The following is a 12,894-nucleotide window of genomic DNA, read 5'->3' as shown; positions in this document are numbered from 1 at the left end:
TTTTATCTTGCTCCTTCATCTGCTGTGTGTTTTTCTGTCTTTTCATTTTGCTTATCTTACTGTGTTTGGGGTCTCCTTTTTGCAGGCTGAAGGTGCGTAGTTCCTGTTGTTTTTTGTGTCTGTCCCCAGTGGCTAAGTTTGGTTCAGTGGGTTGTGTAGGCTTCCTGGTGGAGGGTACTAGTGTCTGTGTTCTGGTGGATGAGGCTGGATCTTGTCTTTCTGGTGGGCAGGTCCACGTCTGGTGATGTGTTTTGGGGTGTCTGTAGACTTATTATGATTTTAGGCAGCCTCTCTGCTAATGGGTGGGGTTGTGTTCCTGTCTTGCTAGTTGTTTGGCATAGGATGTCCAGCACTGTAGCTTGCTGGTCGTTGAGTGAAGCTGGGTGCTGGCGTTGAGATGGAGATCTCTGGGAGATTTTCGCTGTTTGATATGTGGAGCTGGGAGGCCTCTTGTGGACCAGTGTCCTGAAGTTGGCTCTCCCACCTCAGAGGCACAGCACTGACTCCTGGCTGCAGCACCAAGAGCCTTTCATCCACAGGGCTCCTTAATTTGGGATGATTCGTTGTCTATTCATGTATTCCACAGATGCAGGGTACATCAAGTTGATTGTGGAGCTTTAATCCGCTGCTCCTGAGGCTGCTGGGAGAGATTTCCCTTTCTCTTCTTTGTTCTCACAGCTCCCAGGGGCTCAGCTTTGGATTTGGCCCCGCCTGTGCGTGTAGGTCGCAGGAGGGCGTCTGTTCTTTGCTCAGACAGGACGGGGTTAAAGGAGCCGCTGATTCGGAGGCTCTGGCTCACTCAGGCCGGCGGGTAGGGAGGGTCATGGAGTGTGGGGCGTGCCTGCGGCAGCAGAGGCCAGCGTGACGTTGCTAGCCTGAGGCGCGCCGTGCGTTCTCCCGGGGCAGTTGTCCCTGGATCCCGGGACCCTGGCAGTGGCTGGCTGCACCGGCTCCCCGGAAGGGGGTGTGGATAGTGACCTGTGTTCGCACACAGGCTTCATGGTGGCGGCGGCAGCGGCCTTAGCGTCTCATGTCTGTCTCTGGGCTCCGCACTTTTAGCCGCGGCTCGCGCCCGTCTCTTAAGCAGCGTTCTTAATCCCCTCTCCTCGTGCACCAGGAAACAAAGAGGGAAGAAAAAGTCTCTTGCCTCTTCGGCAGGTACAGACTTTTCCCCGGACTCCCTCCCAGCTAGCCGTGATGCACTAACCCCCTGCAGGCTGTGTTCACGCCGCCAACCTCAGTCCTCTCCCAGCGCTCCGACAGAAGCCGGAGCCTCAGCTCCCAGCCCCGCCCGCCCCGGCGGGCGAGCAGACAAGCCTCTCGGCTGGTGAGTGCCCGTCGGCCCGATCCTCTGCGCTGGAATCTCTCCGCTTTGTCCTCCGCACCCCTGTTGCTGTGCTCTCCTCCGCGGCTCCCAAGCTCCCCCACTCCGCCTCCCGAAGTCTCCGCCCGCGAAGGGGCTTCCTAGTGTGTGGACACTTTTCCTCCTTCACAGCTCCCTCCCGCTGGCGCAGGACCCGTCCCTATCCTTTTGTCTCTGTTTATTTTTTTCTTTTGCCCTAACCAGGTACGTGGGGGGTTCCTTGCCTTTTGGGAGGTCTGAGGTCTTCTGCCAGCGTTCAGTAGGTGCTCCGTAGGAGTTGTTCCACGCGTAGATGTATTTCTGGTGTATCTGTGGGGAGGAAGGTGATCTCTGAAGAACACTCTTTACTGTTGATTACAGAGCAGGTCAATTGGCACTGAATTTTCTCACCTATTATTTTTCTGAAAATGTCTTTATGTTCCTTTTGTTTTTGAAATATTTGCTTTAGATATAAAATTCTAAGTTGGTAGTTGTTTTTTAATTTTTTCTTTCAGTACCTTAAATATGTACTTCATTTCTTTCTGGTTGCATAGTTTTTGATAAGAAGTCTTCCTTAATTCTTATCTTTGTTTTTCTGTGTATAATGTGTTCCTCCCTCTTATCCCTCAGCTGCCATTGAAATTTTCTCTTGATTTTAGGTTTTCAGCACGTTGATTATGATGTATCTAGGTGTGCGTAAGGTGTTTCTGTTTGTTTCTTTGGCATATATCCTCTGTGAGGTTGTCTGGGCTCCTTGGATCAGTGATTTACTGTCATTCATTATTTTTGGAAAAATTTTAGCCATTAGTTTTTCAAATAACTTTTCTGCCACATTGTCTTTCTCTTATCCTCCTGGGACTCCAATTTCAAGTATGTTATAATGTTTAATACTCTTCTAGCTCTCTTGGATGCTCTGTTCTCTTGTTGTTACTGTCATTGTTTTATTCTTCTTTCTCTTTGGATTGTTGTTTGGATAATTTCTATTGGCAGATCTTCAAGTTAATTGATTCTCTCAGCTGCTTCAGTCTACTGATGAACATGTTGAAGACATTCTTCATCTCCAGTATTGGGTTTTTCATTTCAAGCAGTTCCATCTTCCCTGAAATTCACCATCTATTTATGCATGTTGTTTACCTTTTCCACTATATCTTTTTAGATATGAATCATAGTTGCTGTAAAGTCACTGTCTGGTAGGTCCAACATTTGGGTGTTACCTGAGTTTTCTCCTGTTGATTGCATTGTCTCTTGACAGCAGGGTGTATGTGTATGTGTGTGTGTGTGTGTGTGTGATATTTTTGAGTAAATACCAGACATTACATGTAGCACAGGAGAGAATAAAATAAATACTATGTATTCCAGGAAATGAGCATTACTCTTCTTCTCTTAGGCATGTGGAGGGTGAGTCAGGAAAGTCAATCTAGTCAAGAGTTGAGCTGGGTTTGGGTTTTATTGATGCTATGCTTCCCATCAGTACCCCACAGACTTCAAATTCTCCTAGTGGTGGGCTGTCTTTGCCTTGTGCTTAGGGTGGGAACTGTTACGCCAGCAGCTTTTCTCAGGATTTTTGCTCCACCATGCCTTTCCTGCATGCCTGCATCACAGAGAAGATCCCTCACCATGTGTTTGCCCCATCCCCAGCTTTAGACAGATGGTGCTTTGTTACTTCCATTGGGAATAAAAGAATTTCCCTGTTGTTCTACCCCAATCTAAGGGGGGAGCCTATGTACTTGAGCCTCCGGTGCAAGGTCCCCTCTCTGCGTTCCTGCTCCTCCTGCCTATGGCAACCAAGTTCTTCCTTGTATTTACGGTCGATGTTGGGCAGGAGTTTGCTTCCCCTCTCCCAGCGGTAGGAAACCTCTACGTGATATTAGTTTAGGATTTTGGGCTCAACATGGCTTTGTGCTTCTCCCCTAGAGATACTCTTTTCTTATGCCCTTCCTTCCTCCCACAACGCATCTTTTTCTGTGCCTTGGGCAACAATCTTTGCTGCTTCTCCCCCAGAAGCGTACAGCTTTTGCTTCACATGCAAGAAGAGTCTGGGGAAGAGCATGGTGTTTTGTGTCTGACCCTCACACCTGTCAGTTACCTTCTGTATACATGTTCTATCTCTAGTCTTTTTATGAGCACTCAATAGAGGTCCAAAAGTAAGAGTCTGTGAACAGTATGAACTCCCTTGGGTTGGGGCTCTCACTATTCTGGACTGATGCACTTGGCCTTTGGCAGTTCCCTAGAATTATAGCTATTTCTTCTTCCCTACTTGTGTCATAGACTGTACCTTATTCTCATGTGCTCTGCCATAGGTGAGAGAGTTTGTGTCTCCTGTCTCTCCTTAGAAGCGTTTGTCTCTCTTTGGAACTCAAGTTGTTCTATTGTCTTGTGACCTCAGCTTTCTGATAGGTTCAATAAAACCTCAGCTTTCTGATAGGTTCAATAAAACTTTTTTTTTTGGCTGTGTTGGGTCTTCGTTGCTGAACGTGGGGTTTCTGTAGTTGCGGCGAGCGGGGGCTACTCTTTGTCGCGGTGCGCAGGCTTCTCATTCCGGTGGCTTCTCTTGTTGCGGAGCACGGGCTCTAGGCACAAAGACTTCAGTGGTTGCAGCACACAGGCTGAGTAGTTGTGGCTCGTGGGCTCTAGAGCACAGGCTCAGTAGCTGAGGTGCATGGGCTTAGCTGCTCCGCGGCATGTGGTATCTTCCCAGACCAGGGATCGAACCTGTGTCCCTTGCATCGGCAGGCAGATTCTCAACCACTGCACCACCAGGGAAGCCCTCAATAAAACTTAAGATTTTGTTTTTTATCTGGATTTTTCTCATTGTCAGGATGGGAACGACATTCTCTGCAACTTTTTACATCTTAAGCAGAAGTGAAACTCCAGGCTCAATATTTTTAAATCTTGGTTATTATGATAGCATTGAACTATCGTTAGCTATATCTCAAGGTAAAAGATACAAATAGGTTGAATTTCATTGTGAATTAATTAACATTCTTGATAATTTAGAATTTGGGGACATGTTCTTATTGGATCTGTTTAGACCAACATTGTTTTTTATTAAAATGTGGCTGATGAAGGGTTCATTTTAGCAGTGGACAGAGTGACAGCTGCCATTTTCTTGTTTGTTCGTGCCTGCATTATTAGTATTATGTTTAATTTATGACATCTTTAAATGAATTATTTTTAAGCCGCTTGTCTCTTTGTAAGGGTTAATTTTCTTAAAGCTAGATAATATAATTGCAAATCCTCTTAACCAAGCATATCAAACCACAATACATCACAGTACACTGAAAGTGATTAAATGACAGAGGTCTCCACTGTCAATCCCTGTAAGTTTGAGACCTCCCACTCTTCCCTGAGGATCCTCTTATACCATGAATGACATATGATTCTAAGACATAAAGATCAATTGAGGGAACCAGGATCAATCCTCATATTACATATTAGTAAAGCTTAATTTCTTTTTTTTTGCAGTACGCGGGCCTCTCACCGTTGTGGCCTCTCCCGTAGCGGAGCACAGGCTCCGGACGCGCAGGCTCAGCGGCCATGGCTCACGGGCCCAGCCGCTCCGCAGCATGTGGGATCTTCCTGGACCGGGGCACGAACCCGTGTCCCCTGCATCGGCAGGCGGACTCTCAACCACTGCGCCACCAGGGAAGCCCTTAATTTCTTTTTTCAGATAAAAAGTTTGTTAGAACATTAGAAAGAGAAATTAGAACTGTTAGAAATTATAATATTTTCTCCCTAAATTTTAACAGATCTTCTTGTTCTTCTCCCCGGCTTGCATACACGCTTACTTAAAAGACACTGCACTAGACTCTGAGTCCACTGAGGATGGAACTTGTATCTCAGTTGCTATTCCTCCCAACTCCTGGTATAGGCCTGATACCTTGTACTTAGGCAAATTTTGTACATGTTGAATAAGTACCATGAACACATGGTCCCCTACTATCAAGAAGCCTTATCTTTCACCGAAGGAACTGGATTAATTATGACAGCCATGTGAAAAAAAATAGAATTCTATCCAAGATACTATAGATTAACTAAATTGTATCAGGTTGATGATAACATCCACTTGATTGTAGAGAAAGGGAGTTAAATACAAATTGAGGGAGTCTTGGAAAGAGGTACATGGAGACATTCCACTTGGGCTGAGCCTTGGCACTGGGGAGCATTGCAGTCATCAGAGACAAAAGTGGCCTTTTGCATCAAAGGAAACAGCACAAGCAAAGTGGAGCAGGGGCAGGGTCTGGGTGGGTAGGTGGTCATAAGGGATAATGACCAGCGGCCTGAGAGTCAGGGGAGGGCTGAGGAACTTTTTCAGGCAGACGTACACTCACTGGCACGAACTGTGGTGGTCATTTCTGCTCTCCAGTGCCTTCCAGCTGATTCAGCAGAAGCCAATGCATTGGGGCAGCCACAGAACCACAGAAACCACAGCAGGATGTGTATCACCATGGCCTCTTCTCCCTCCATATCACCCTCTAATGCATAAATTTATCCTTGTTTAGCTTATTTAGGTTCAAAAACAAATATGTATTTAGTGATAAAATGAGGGAAATACTATACAAGGCATCAGAGTTAAAGACGAATAAGATATAATTCCTGCCTTTAAGGAACTTAGTCCTATGAGAGAGACAGACGCGTAAAAGGAATATTTACATATCACGCACCAAGTGCCAAGAGAGAGTTTGCACAATACATTATGGGAGATCAGAAGAGAGAGAACTAATCCAGTTCCGGGGGAAGGGGAAAAGGAACGAAGAGGAATGGTACACAGCAGAGACAGCTTCTTAGAGAAACGAACAAAAAATCTGAGTCTTAAAGGTTGAGTAGGAGTTACTTAGGTAATGAGGGAATAAGGGAGCTATTCTAAGCAGAGGAAAAACCAATGCTACTCATTTGAAAAGTATAAGGCAGGTGGTAGAGAGAGATTAATCTAGAGAGTTAAGTAGGGACATGTTCATCGAGGGTCTTAAACGACATGTTACATAACTTAGAAGAGATTAAACAGGAGACAAGATCTGAATTATATTACCTTTGTGTCGGCAGCACAAAAGCAGGCTGGAGGAAGAAGACCTGCTGGGAATTGCTGGACTGATCTAGCTGAGAGATGATAGAGGCTTGGGTTAGGGTAGAGAAGAGGGCATGGCTACAAAGAATATGTCCATGGTGATAGCAGGACTTGACTAATAGGATGTAAGACCATGGATGGAGCTCAAATCTCTACCTTGAAACGGGTTGGAGACAATCAAAAGGAGAAAAGATTTACAGGCAGATAACGAGTTTGGGGCGGGGGGTGTTTGTATTTTGTTTTATTTTTTTAATTGAAGTATAGTTGATTTTTAATATGTTAGTTTCAGGCATGCAGCACATGATTCAGATAGATAGATAGATAGATAATTTCTTTCTTCAGATTCTCTCCCTATAACTTATACGTTGTTACAAAATATTGAGTAGAGTTCCCTGTGTTATACAGTTGGTCCTTGTTATCTATTTTATGTATAGTAGTGTGTATATGTTAATCCCAACCTCTTAATTTATCCCTCCCGCCCACCCCCCCTTTCCCCTTTGGTACCATAAGTTTGTTTTCTATGTCTGTGAGTCTCTTTCTGGTTTTGAAATAAGTTCATTTGTGTCTTTTTTTTTTTTTAGATTCCACATATAAGTGATATCATACGGTATTTGTCTTTCTCTTTCTGACTTACTTCACTTAGTATGATAATCTCTAGGTCCATCCATGTTGCTGCAAATGGCATTATTTCATTCTTTTTTATGGCTGAGAAATGTTCCATTGTATATATGCACCACATCTTCTTTATCCATTCGTCTGTCAATGGACATTTAGGTTGCTTCCGTGTCTTTGCTATTGTGAATAATGCTGCTCTGGACATTGGGGTGCGTGTATCTTCAGTGACGAGTTTCATTTTGAGCATAATGTGTTTGAGGGACCAATGGAAAATCCAGGTGAAAATTTCTGTAGGGCAGTTGGGTCACAAAACCTGGATTTTAGAGAGCAGCTTGGGCTGGAAATAATCTTCAGTTCATGTGTGATAGCTGAAACCATGAGATGTGAATGACATGACCCAGAGAAGTGTGCATGGTTAAAGAGTAGGGGGCAAGTACAGGGCCCTGTGGAATATCAGCATTTGTGCAGCTGGTATGGAAAGGAGCAGTCGCTGTGCCTCACACTCAATGAGCGTGCAATCAGGGAATTGGACACCTAACTAAACAAACCCTGCTCCTGTGAACAGCCCACTGCTCCTGTCAAGAACCAAGGGCAGTCCCTGAAGCATCAGCAACATTTACAACAGGGGCAGGAAAGAGAAGTCCATAGAGAACAGCAAAGAATTGTTCCAAGAGGTACAAAAACAAGCTGGAGAGGGTGAGATTCCAAAGCCAAAGGGTTAAGTATTTCAAGAAGGAGGGAGTGACTCTGGTGTCATGTGTAGCAGAGAATTCCGGAAAAGAAAGAATGAACATTGTCCCTCGGATCGGGCAATGTCAAGGGCACTGACCATCTTCGCTACAGCAGTTTCAGTGGTGAAAGCTGGACCCAGATTCTCCTGGGTCCAGGTTGAAAGGAAGAAAGGGAAGTGGGTCCCAACAGACTGAGAGAAACCAGAGGACCCTCAGAATGGAAGTTGCTCTGGGATTGAAGAGAAGGTTTAGCAGGAAAATGGGAAGGAGTGCACTGTGGCCAGAGAGCAGAACTCCAGGAAAGACTCTGGGTTCCATGGGAGAAGTGGCCAGAGAAGACTGGTGGTGATCTTGAGGAGGTCAATGAAGAGTTAGGCTGGGAGCTGGCCCGGCTGTCCACATGGAAACTGAAGTCACCAGGGGATGAACAGGGAGATTGTGAGTCTGATCAGTTTCAGTGCATTTGGGGAAATGGAAAAAGGTTGCTAAGCGATAGAGATGAGAGGGGTGGAAGATGGTAAAGCACAGTGATGTCAGACTCAACAGAGTAGGGTTATTTACCTGAGGGTAGAAGAGAGTGGTGCAGAAGCAGCGTTGGCAAATGAGGATGACTTGAAGGTCTGAAAGGTGTGGAGAATCAGCCACCTTCCTGAGAGAGGGCCCCAGGGGAAGCAATGTCCTTAGGTTTCGCTTAAGGCCAAGACAGGTGGGAAATGTGGCTTGCATATGCCTAACCCAGAGCAGGGGTTTCTGAAGACTCACTGAAAAAGTCTGGGAGCTGTGTGTGTAGGGGGTGGGGAGCAATGGGAGGTCAAATTAGAGAAGAGGAAGCACAGAGCAGTTCGGGCTGAGAGTAGGGGAGGCTTGAACACAAAGCAGGCTTGGAGCTAGAGCAGAGGGCAAGGATGACAGGGCTGGAGGCCCAGGGGCCTCAGCTGCACAAAGAGCTGCCTGGTGAGAAGGCATCTGAGGCACCTGGGTGGAAGCTGGAGGCCCAATCAACCTAGGAAGTGGAGCCTGTGGGCTGGGGTGGGTCTGTGCCCCAGGGGCCCCAGGGCCCTCACAGACATTTTCCAGGGCCGAGGTGGGCCAGAAGAGCTGTCCTAGCTCCTATGTTCTCAGCCTCCACCTTGCCACACCAGCTTTCCTTTTACTCTGCTTTCCCTAGATGCCTTACCTCCCTCCCCCAGCACCCTTCCCCTCTCCTTGCATCTCCCCTGACCAGGAGCCATGGCAGCTTGTAACACTGGTAGTACCACGGGAAAAAAGAGTTTCTGTTCGTTTTCCAGAATGACAGAAGCTTTGCCCTTCCAGAGGCAATTTTATATTTTAAAATTTCATAATAGAGATTGGCCAAGTTTTTGATTTTACCAATTTTGATAAAAGGTTTTGATGGAAATTTGTTTGCTTAATGAACCCTATGAAGTATGATTTAATTTTTCTTAATGACTAAGAGGCCTCATGTCTGTTGTCAAAGGAGGGAGCATATAGACAATAAATAAGTGAATGTGATGATGAGGGTGATCACTACAGACGCAATTATGCATCACATTATACTACAGCTGATGCTCAAGGGATTCCTGGAATAGACCAATGTCAGCGTCCATGCTGCATTACCAGGGAGTCTCTAACAGACCCACTTGATGCCTCTAGGTCCGCTCTGTCGTTGTTGTCCCTGATGGTTCTCTCTCTTGCCTTTACTCCACCTATTACTTCTCTGGGCCTGGCGTGTCCTGCATCTTCTAATCAGTTCTTCGTTCTTCACATCACTGTTTAGGTGAAGTCATGAAGGCCACTCTGCCTCCCTAAAGACATCACCCACTTAGACTCTGTGACTGCTATTTGCTGCTCAGAGACCTTTGTGTCTTCCTCCAGGATTGGAACTGTATTCTGGCTGCTTGATATTGCCTGATTTTATTTATTGACTTAAAAAATATTTATTGACTACTTACTACCTGCCTGGCTCTGAGCTAGGAACTGGGGACAAACAAGAAAACAGAGTCTCTGCCATCATATCCTGGAAGTCACTCTAGTTCCATTCATAGAGATCTTCTGCATTCTCTTTCATAATCGCATGGTACTGTATTGTGTAACGTCCTGTACTCTCCTACGTATGGCCATTTAGGTTGTTTCCAATATGTTACAATTATAGTCGATATTTATGCTTATATCTTAATTAGCATCAATTTTGGAAAATAAAATGATGTTCCATTTCATACTTTTCTGGGTAGATCTGTAAGTCTTGAGGTCCAGAGAGGGAAAGCACTGAAATACATGGAAGACATTAGGGAATGGACAGCTGCGTGCAGTTCAAACTTAACGATGGAAAAGCAACACTATGGGGAAATGATGCTACAGTATGGTGGATACAGCACTGAAAGGAAGAAAAGATGAATTGGAATATATTCTTTAAGTCAGTGGTCCCTAAAGAGGAGTTATGTGTACCCCAGGGGAAGTGCAAGTTAATCCTTTGGGGTACATGAATAAAATATTAGAACCATATATTTAAGTTTTAACTAAATTGAAATAAATAAGTCTTACTATTTCTTAACACACAGACCAACAGTGATGACCTCACTATATGGGTGTCTGGTGGCCACAAGCCACTTGTATACTCTGTGCAAGGAGGGGCTAGCAGTGGAAACCTCACTTGATATTTTGCTCTCGGTGAACTGCAATGCATTGTACTCCAAGTGCTATAAGACATCACTGGTGTGGCTGGTTTCATTAAAGCAAGAACAGTAAAACATTGAAGAATCTTTACAGGACATTTTTTTTTTTTTTTCCTGCACAGTGTGGCATGCAGGATCTTAGTTCCCTGACCAAGAATGGAACCCGTACCCCCTGCAGTGGAAGTGCAGAGTCTTAACCACTGGACCACCAGGGAAGTCCTACAGTACGTTTTATGAGTTGAGGAGTGACCAGGAAAATTGTTTATACCTCATAGAAAGGTACTGGTGAACTCATGAAAAATTACTTTGAAGAGTTGTGAACTTAGAGATGGAATTTAACATTTTTCTTTTACCAAAAGAGAAGTGCTTCAAATTTACTGACTTTCTATGACAATTTATGACAGGAAGTAGTTTATATCCAAGCATATATTTTCAAAAAAATAAACAGACTTAATCTGCTCATTCAAAGTAACAAAAAGTGAGAGAGTAACAATGTTTCAAAAGCAACAGGTGCTTCTGAGTAGTTATTTTGAAGGATGAACATTTGATTTTGTCACCAGAAAAAAATATGTGTCATCTATTAAAAAACTCATATCTGTACTTTTAAAAATAATTTAGAAACTATTTCTCTTAAAATTTTTCCAAAACAAGGGCTTTCAATGGGTTTTAAATCCAGAAGTTGTAAATAATAAAATTCAATGCCTTCTGATTAGTGTGCAAGAAGAATTGGTTTATAGCAGAGACGAATGGAATTTCACTAGCCAAATTTCAGTGAAAGCCAGTATGTGCAGGCAATGATACACCTCTCCTATTTGGATCCACACATGTTGTGAGATATCTTTTTCACTGTGGTCGTCTTTAAAATGAAGAATCAGGGTAGACTAAGCTTGGAAACAGCACTTTGAATTGCCGAATCACAATGTGTGAAGCCAAGATTTGAAAAGTAAATAAACATCGTCAATAACATTGCTCTCTCCATTTATCATTTGTTAATTTCAGTGGGATTAAAAAGTCCTGTCAGAATGGCTATCATCAAAAAGACCACAAATAACAAATGTTGGCGAAGATGTGGAGAAAAGGGAACCCTTGAACACTGTTGGTGGGAGTGTAAATTGGTGCAGCCACTATGGAAGACAGCATGAAGGTTTCTCAAAAAACTAGAACTACCACATGATCCAGCAATTCCACTCCTTGGTATGTATCTGAAAAAAATGAAAACGCTAATTTGAAAAGATACATGCACCCCAATGTTCATAGCAATGTTATTTACAGTAGCCAAGATATGGAAGCAATCATCAATAGATGATGGATAAAGAAGGTTTGGTATAGGTATATATACAGTGGAATACTTCTCAGCCATAAAAAAGAAAGAAATGTTGCCATTTGCAGCAACATGGTTGGACTTGGAGGACATTATGCTAAGTGAAATGTCAGAGAGAGGAAGACAAACACTGTATGATGTCACTTATATGTGGAATCTAAAAAATACCACAAACTATTGAATATAATAAAAAAGGAGCAGAGACAGGAATAAAGAGGACAAACTAGAGGTTATCAGTGGGGGGGAGGGGCAGTTAAGGGGTAGGGGCGTAAAAGGTACAAACTATCAGGTATAAAATAAACTACAAGGATATATTGTACAACACAGGGAGTATAGCCAATATTTTATAATAACTATAAATGGAGTATAACCTTTAAAACTTGTGAATCACTGTATTGTACACCTGTAACTTATATAAATAATACTGTAGAGCAACTATACTTCAATAATAATAAATTAAGTACTTAACTAATCAATTAATTTTAAAAAAGAAAAAAGGGCTTTTCTCTTCTCAATAAACAAAATGTGTATTATTTAAAAATATGATTTATTTACTATTCATGCGTTCCCTATCAGTACATTAGTACTGTATGTTATTTGTAAATAAACCAACAAACACACGTAGGGGAGTGTGTTTAAACAATTTTTTACTATGAACCCCTATGTTCATTGCAGTATTATTTACAATAGCCAAGATATGGAAACAACCTAAGTGTCTATCAATGGATGAATGGTTAAAGGCAAACTGGTGTAAATATACAATGGAATACTACTCAGTCAAAAAAAAGTAATGAAATTTTGCAATTTGCAGCAACACGGATGGACCTAGAGGGCATTTTGCTGAGTAAAATAAGACAGACAGACAAAGACAAATGCTGTATTATTTCACTTATATGTGGAATCTAAAAAACAAAACAAATGAACAAATATAACAGAACAGAAATAGAGTCATAGATGCAGAGAACAAACAGGTGGTTGCCAGAGAAGAAGGTGTTAGGGGGCTGAGTGAAATAGATGGAGATTAACACGTACAAAATTCCAGTTACAAAATAAATGAGTCACAGGGGTGAAATGTACAGAGTGAGGAATGTAGTCAATAATAATGTAATATCTTTGTATGGTGACAGATGGTAACTAGATTTATCAAG

Source organism: Orcinus orca, chromosome 1 (assembly GCF_937001465.1).
Source record: "Orcinus orca chromosome 1, mOrcOrc1.1, whole genome shotgun sequence".
NCBI classification, from domain to species: Eukaryota; Metazoa; Chordata; class Mammalia; order Artiodactyla; family Delphinidae; genus Orcinus; species Orcinus orca.
This window is presented reverse-complemented; position numbering follows the sequence as displayed.